Below are 7005 nucleotides of genomic sequence, written 5' to 3' on the forward strand. Positions count from 1 at the left end.
GCTACAAACCCGACTTCACAGTTCACAGATAAATCTTTCCTTTTCCACACAAGGCTGTGGCTTACCACACAGGAAATAAGTGGGGAAAGAGCTGTTAAATACTCTTCTGTGGAAAAGGTCACAGAAATTTCAGAGGAGGTGGCACAACAACCCAGATCGCCATTGTTTTTTGCCATTCTATCACATTTTACCTCAGCGTTCCTCCAAGGAGTTCAGGGCCGTGTTAGGTTAGGAGTGCCAGTCGTATATATATGATAAAAATCGAGAACTGATGAATAAAGTAACCGTTGCTGCCATCCCTAATGTATTAGTTTACAACCAGCTAGCACTTTATGTTTTGAATTGTTTTTAGATGGTTTTATCTTTGTCATAATTGTTTTTATGTCATTCTTATAAGCCGCCCTGAGCTTGCTTTGGCGGGGAGGGTGAGGTATAAATCAAATAAATCAATAAATAATCTAGGAGAACAGGGTTTGATTCCCCACTCCTTCGCAGGCAGCTGCTGGTGTGACCTTGGGTCAGTCACAAGTTCTCTTGGAGCTGTTCTCTCAAGGGCAGTTCTTGAAAGAGCTCTCTCAGCCCCACCTACCTCACAGGGTGTCTGTTGTGGGGAGGGGAAGGGAAAGGAAAGGAGATTGTAAGCCGCTCTGAGACTCCTTTGGGTAGTGAAGGGTAGGGTATAAAGCCAATCTCTTCTCTTCTTTTGTTGTTTTCCATAACTTTGGTGCTACAGCCGGAAAGGCCCTTTTCCTGGGATACTACCTATCTAGCCTCAGATGATGGTGGCTCCCAGAGGAGGGCCCTTGAAGAGGATCATAATGTTTATGCCTCTACTGAGAATGTTTTTGTCTCGGTAAGCCACACAGTGGACACCCAATGCAAGGAACTGCATCCACAGTGCTTCCACCTCAAGAGGATAAGGAGAGAGAAGGTATTCCTTCCGGTTGCCTAGGGTGGCTTTAATGGTTAAAATTAGCACTTTAAATAGCACTAGACTGAATCTGGGAACCAATGCAGCTCCTTGCAAATCACTGTAGCCTTTTGGGCCAGATCAAGTGAACAGGCTGGCCACTGCACTTGGGACTAGTTGAGGTATCTGAACAATCTTCAGAGGCAGCCTCACACAGAGGTAGTCATTTAACCTACAGCTTACCAAAGTGTGTTAGATGGAGGCCATTTTTTTATTTTTGAGGATAAGGAAAAACAGTGTTCAGCCACCACTGACACTTGACTATCAAGTAACAACAGCTGGGCAGCTGGTTCCCCAAGCCATGCTGGTGGTTGGTGTGTGCCAACCGACTTTGGAATAGAAGCATAATCTGCCCTAGATAGGGGGAATGCAACCCCATCCATACCAGGTCACCCACCCAAGTCCTAAGGTGAACAGCCTGCCAGCTATCAACATCACTTGCCTAGTCCCACTATACTCCTTCACAGATGTCTTGCCCTATTGATTGCATGGACTTACAGGGTGTGATCCACCCTGAGTCTCGGTGAGAAAGGTGGACTATAAATAGAGCAAATACATACCATCCACTGATCACCCCCTTCCTCCTCCAAAAACTCATTTTACCAAAAATGCTGCTCTGTAGCATCACAGCCTTACCTTTTCTGTGCCTTCTGCTATCATCCCTCAGCTTCCTCACCTCACCTTACCTAGAAAGTAATCTTCCTTGGCGAGAACTGTGATGTGACTGTAACTAATGGCCCTAAATAAACACTGTGCAGTAACCGCGACACCTCATATCTTCAAAGTATGCAACTCAAGTTCTCATGACCTTTGTGAGATGCACTTTTGCCTGTCTCAGAAACAGGAAGCAAACTGGCTTTAATGAAAACAGTTCCTAACAGCAAAGCTGAGAAGTATGCTCATGCTGAACCAAATTTAGAAGTCAGAAGCTGGAAGGCAGACAAATCACGAGCTATCACTTCCACACAAACCCACAACTCCAAAGCTGGAAAGTGTGAAAACAGGCCATCTTACTATTTCACCTCTAAAAACGATTGCAAAGTATACAGGTATTCTCAAGATTTACATCTCATTACCTAGTGACTGCTTCAGATGATGTATTCTCATCAACAACGTATGCAAGTCATGACTTTAGCCAGCAACAACCTCCATCTTTTTGCCAACAAGGCTAGGAATTCACTGATGGCTCACTATTGCCAAAGTAGCACATAAATCTGTTGCATAACATTTACAGTCTGCCTTACTCAAAAGGACTCAAATACATCTAATAGATTTAGGGCCTGGCCTTCTCGAACCAATCATAGAAAGACTTTATACAGGACTCAGCTCAGATCAAAGAAAAGTCCTGACTCCTGTTACATATGATAAAAAGCTTATATTCAAACTACTACAAATATAATGGTTTAAATAGTGAGATTGCTGGGATACATATATAGGCAAGTACAGCACAGATGAGTAGTGAGATACATGAGCTACAGATCGTGTAGATGAATGAGTGTGACCAAAAGAGCGTGGAATATCAAGAGATATTTCCCAACACATTTTGCCAAGATGTGCAGTTAAGTTTAACCATTACAATGAGTCAAGGACAATCTTTGGGCAAACACCCATCTGGCATCTCAGAACATAATAAAAAATACCCAAGACCAAAGTTTTGTGGTAGTATGCCTTTTTTACTGCTGCTTTTAGAAAACTGATAAAACATCATGACTTTAAAAAAAAGAAATGATTAGCCAAGAGTGCTTAGACAAGCAGAAAGACAGAATAAAAATTTCAACAATGCATATAAATAAAATTAGATCCATTGTTATTTATTCAACTTACATTCCATCTTTTCAGCCCCTGTTATTTCATACTCAGCACAATCCCCTTGTTATTTTATACTCAGCACAATTCAGCCATCTAGTTATAGAGGGTAAGAATTTTTCCATGCAAGACAGTCAGATTCTGTTGTATTTATCTCATCCCAATGTGTATAGGCAAGTATGACCTCTCTCCTCCCCATCTTTTGTTTGTTGACACACTAGCAGAGGGGTGTCAAACATGCAGCCTGGGGGCCAGATGAGGCCCCTGGAGGGCTTCTATCAGGCCCATAGTGGAACTGGCTGTCTTCTGCTTCTTCTTCCAGTTCTGCTGCTGCTGCATCATCATAGGTTTGCAGCTTACACACCTGAGCAGCATACTCAAGATTGCAACAGCACAGACATTTTGATGTAATAATTCAGAGCAAGAGGTGTCAGTTATCAGACACTGTTAAATAAACAAAATATTGCAAGAGTGCTAATGTTTTAAGCCTGTGTGTTTGTGTCCTTTATAAAGTTTATATGTCCACTACCTGGCATTACATTTTATGACACACGTGGCCCAGCCCAACAATGTCAGATCCGGCCCTCATAACAAATTAGTTCGACACTCCTGCACTAGCATCTTCAGAGTCAGATGTTGTGGAGATTTTTAGCACTTTGGCAAAAAGGTTGTCTTACCTGTCACTTTGAAGTTCTTTACTGTAGTATCTCAGCACAGAGATGGTAATTACACAACCCATCCCTTCATTAATTTCTCATTTGGAGAAGAGGATTGCCTACTCCCATACAAACCTATCTGATCACTACTACCATCTTGTGAAACCCTGTTTCTGGTGCCCCTGCCTAAAGGTTACACAGGTGGTGATCCAAGAGAGGGCCTTCTTGGCCATTGCACTGAAATTGTGGAATACCCTATCTAAGGATATTCATCTGTCCCCTTCCATCACTGTCTTCTGCCAGCAGATGAAAAATTTCTGGTTTTGTCTCAAGTTCCCCCAATGACCCCTCCTTCCTATTAGTTTTTGTTTTGCTATTAGTTTTTGTTTTGCTTTTATATGTTCTATAATGTTTTGCTTTGGTGGCCCAAATTGGGCAGGAAATAAATTTTGTTAACAGAAATAAAATAATAAGATCTTTGGCCCCCTCAAAAACATTTGCAATTAGTCTAAAGTCCTGGTATGACTTTAGCTAGTTTTCTCCAGCAGTAGAAAATGAGGATCAGAAGCCAAATATATTGGGATTATTGACCGCTAATAATCTTTCAACTTCAGAATGTCCTCAAATGTATTGGATCCATATACTCACCCTGCTTCCACCATCAGCTACTTTCCCGGGTTCGGTTATCCCAGGTACCTGACCAGGTGTGGAAGGACAAAGCCACTCTCAGATGGTGGAAAAACACCCTGCCTCCATTGTACATTCCAGCTGCATTACAAAGACCACCCACCAGAACTATTCCTCATCCAATCTTTAAAAAGCCTCTTGTTGAAGGGAGAGTTACAATTCACATGTTCTCCAGTCTAACTCCACTGATTTCGATTTGAACAGAAAACTCGAAGGGCTCCTTGCCAATTGGAAAACATTTCCCTCAAAAATCTTCTATCTGTTCAATGAAGCCTGTGACACTGACAGGATCAGCCCCCTGTTCAAATGCAGAGAATGTCACAAATCTTCCAACCGCTCAGGAAACAAACCTGTGTATATTTGCAGTTCAGCTTCCATGAGGGAAATAAAGTTGTCAGTTTGGCTGGGAATAAAATATCACATAGGCTTTCAGCTCAGGAAAAGCTTTAAGAGGCAGGCTGTGAACATAAAGGACAGGCAGGCAAAATAGTTAACGAAGAGTGCACAGTAGGGCAACTGTCTCAGAAAGGAGAGTCTGAGGGAAGGATAGGTGGAAAAGATGATGGATCAAGAAAAAGGGCAGATCAGACATTAAGGGGGGAATCAGATCAGAGGGCAGATTGCATTAAGGGGGCTCTGGAGAAAAAGTGGTTAAGGTCAACAGGGGTTAGGGGAACAGAAGCGCTACGGAGGCTAAAAGACACTGGCCAGCTAAAGAAAACGGGGCAATGTAAATAAATAAAATGGACTGAAGAGCAAGAGTGAGAGGAAATACTGGGCTGTGAAGTCAGAGAATTGAAGAAAGGATGAACCAGGGAGAAAGTAAGACTGGGCAAAACCATTCACAGGGCATGGAACAAAAGGGGCTGGAAAGAAGCAGAAAAGCAAGGGAGGGCTTAAAATGCTGAGACTCTGGGCCAGGGATAGTGACATGACAGCTTTAAAAAGTGCAGAAGGGAAATTCTGCAAACAGTAGTTTGTGCTATCTCCACTCACTCACTGACTATACCACCACCACATTTTGCAGATCTACCTAGAGTTACAGGCTTGGTAAAGAAGACTATCTGAATGATAAAAAGCAGGGTCCAGAGGGGCAGCTAATGAACAAGCCTGTTAAGAGAACTCAGAATGAGCAAATTGAAGCCAGAGTGGACAAACCTTTCCTGTTAAGAATGTTTCCAGTGCCCCCCATTGCTGCCTACATACACAGAATAGTGACCAACCCCCCACCACCACCTTAACCACTCCATTCTGTGGCCAGCTGTTTATTTCCCTACCCTTGATGTCACTACCCTGTACTTAAGTACAGTAATGTCACTACCCTGTACTTTACACGCCAAGTGAAGGGCGGGGTATAAATCCAATCTCCTCCTCCTTCTGCGCCTGCACACTGTTTTGTGTAACCTACGTTGGTTTTAACAGCATGACACAATTTTGTTTTGCACCACCTTGACTGTTCATTACTGTATATCCCTCAAGCAGTGCCTAGTCCCCACAGCAGCTTAGAGCTATTGTTTCTATAACCTGTAAGACAACTTACATACTGCCACTACTACATGGTTTTGCTTCTGGTCAACAGGCACATGCAGTACTCTCTAAATTCTAATACAAGAGGTCACTCTCTCGAGCCTACATCATGAGGTGACAAAACCCTGTCTTGTACAACAAACAGCACATAATAGGAAACAACAGCTTCAGCATTAGTATCCTCTATCCTATGCTGAAAACTACCACCTCTTCTCCAAATATGTACTCTCCTCCACGAAGTTCAGGAGGTCTCATAAGACAAGTTTCCTTTAATAAATTAGGCTGAAAGAGATAGCAAGTTGCCCAAGACAAAGGAAATCTCATGTATAGTCCAGTAGGGGAGAGAATCTGAACCCATAAGTTCAGGAGAGGGGCCAAGATTCAGTAGCAGAATGCCTAACATGCATGCAGAGGGGTCCTAGGTTCAATCCCCAATACTTCTTTTTAAAAGTATCAGATAATAGGTGATGTGAAAGATCTTTACCTGACTCCCTGAAAAGCCGTTGCTACCCACAGAAGGCAACACTGACCGTGGCAGACTAAAGGTATATGGCAGCCTCAGGTGCTCGAGCCCCACAGGAAGCCTCCTACCCCACACTGGTGTTGGCAGGGGAGAGGGGACTTCAGACCCTCTCCCCTTCCTGCCACACACTTTTTGGGTCTACCGGAGAAAGCGAACGAGGCGCCCCCTGCCTCCAGCCCGCCCTGCCTCTGTCACAGCCACACAATCGCGAGGCGGGGGGTAACTTCTCCCCTGTGCTCCCCCTCTATGTAAACAAGGCCCGGCCCCCACTCCTCTGTGCTCACCCACGATGCGGGTAGGACGAGGCGGAGGCCGAAGCCGCCGAAGTCCCGGGCGATAGAAGCAACTCCAGCGGGGCCAGGGGGTGAAGCGGGAGGCGCTGCCGGAGGCTCGGGAGAGGGGAGAAAAATCAGCTCCCCGCGGGCTCCTCCATCTCTAGCCGGGCCACTGTGGCCTGCGCACCGGAAGCCGTGGCTGCCTTCATGGCGTCACTTCCGCCGCCGGGATAGAGGAAAGGCCGGGGGAGCAGAGGAGATGACGAATGCTAGGGACGCGGGAAAAATAAGAGGGGGGGGGGGACGACAAGAAAACACTGTCGGGTTGCAAAAGAAACTCCGGCGCCGACCATTTTCAGGAACGTGGGGGAGCGAGAACGTGCTTTTAGATTAAATCCTTTCTGGGGATGGGTTTGTGCGTGCAAAGGTGGTATGAGACCCGCGGTGTTTTTTTGTTTTGTGTTTTGCAAGGGCGTTTAAATGAGCAATAGACAGCTGGACACATAGATTACCAAACAGCTGTAGGAAAGGATGGAAAGGCGGCCCAAATATTATTTTAGA

At 44.8% G+C, this 7005-nt stretch overlaps 1 protein-coding gene across 3 annotated transcripts in view; it reads right to left on the reverse strand.

Annotated features, from left to right (window-relative positions):
- Nucleotides 1-6675, reverse strand: part of ARIH2 (ariadne RBR E3 ubiquitin protein ligase 2) — a 51046-nt gene extending 44371 nt beyond the window's left edge. Inside the window, exon 1 of one of the 3 annotated variants that reach the window (XM_015422144.1) lies at nt 6454-6675. The gene's annotated coding sequence lies outside the window, so the exon portion shown is untranslated. Of the gene's footprint in view, nt 1-1606; nt 1650-4469; nt 4489-6453 lie in introns of those variants that run through there. The other 2 variants (XM_015422146.1, XM_015422145.1) reach the window with 2 other exon arrangements.
- Between the last annotated feature and the right edge of the window lie 330 nt (nt 6676-7005).

The sequence above is a fragment of the Gekko japonicus genome, unplaced genomic scaffold (genome assembly GCF_001447785.1).
Source record: "Gekko japonicus isolate JY-2015 unplaced genomic scaffold, Gekko_japonicus_V1.1 scaffold292, whole genome shotgun sequence".
In the NCBI taxonomy this organism is placed as follows: domain Eukaryota; kingdom Metazoa; phylum Chordata; class Lepidosauria; order Squamata; family Gekkonidae; genus Gekko; species Gekko japonicus.